Genomic DNA, 1,256 nt, shown 5'->3' with positions numbered 1-1,256 from the left:
ACTACGTATTTGGATTAAATAACACTGATTCACTGAATACCTATGTTTAACAGGATTTCGTAAAAGTATATTATTATGAAATTAATTATCTATTATAGTCTATTAGTATAATATAAAGTTATAAAAGTAAATTCAAACCAGTAATTAATTTAAAATCATAATATGCAGATTTTGATGCTACAAAAGATAATGTATCTATACGTTTATGGAATTTAAACCAATAGTCCAATATACTTTTTGGTTAAGTTCATTAAAGAACTTTGGTATGCATATAACCCGAATCTGATTACTTTAGATATATCCGAACTGAATCGAAACCGATGTGTTATATCTGAATCTGATCTGTTCTTGTAAATTTACTAGAATAAGATCTAGGAGGTGTTACAAATTATAACTGAAATCCGAAAAAACTGATCCAAATCCAAACGGGTACCCGAACGTCCATGCCTAGCGGAAGCACTGGCACTCCGCTGGACTATCTTCACTGCCCTTTCACAGGGTTATCAAAGCATCTGTTTCCACAAAGATTGCAAAGCGGTCCTAGTAGCAATCTCTTTGAAGCTTCCTCTGGCTGATCTCTTTGGAATCATCCAGGACACTGAACAATTGTCCCTATTTTTTTCTTCTGTGTTTTTTGATTTTATTGTAAGACCGCTGAACTCTCTAGCTGATCATCTCGCTAAGATTACTCTTAGTACTGCTACTACTACCTCTAGGCATCCCTTTAGTGTCCAAAGGGGCTTTCAAGTTTTTAATATAATCAGTTGTTCAAAAAATATGTGTTTAGGATTTAGGGTTTAATTTCACTTATTAATACATTAGTTTACAAAATTTTGGATAAATAGGATATATTTTGGTTAAATTATGATGGAGGTCAAGCATTTCGAGGTTTTTTTAAATCCTAAAATATTTGAATCGATGTGGACTCAGGACCGTTACATATTTAAATATTATAAGTTTTTATTTTAATTAGAAATTTGAACCGATTTCAAATATGAAAAAATCAGATGGTCTATGCGTAGGCTGCACCTCCCCTTGAAAATTAGTTTGGACCTTTCCATAGGATTAAAAAAAAAACAGACCAAAAATATAAAATATTTCTACGATTTAGTAGGGTCGAAATGTTTTGGACCTGAAAAACCCAGACTCAAAAAATCATGACCTGAATCTAATCCAATGACCTGAATACCCAAGCCTATCAAAGACTTAAATAACCCCAAAGATAAGCTAAACGAAAATATACAAGTCAATGGTCA

Source organism: Raphanus sativus, chromosome 3 (genome assembly GCF_000801105.2).
Source record: "Raphanus sativus cultivar WK10039 chromosome 3, ASM80110v3, whole genome shotgun sequence".
NCBI lineage: Eukaryota > Viridiplantae > Streptophyta > Magnoliopsida > Brassicales > Brassicaceae > Raphanus > Raphanus sativus.
This window is presented reverse-complemented; position numbering follows the sequence as displayed.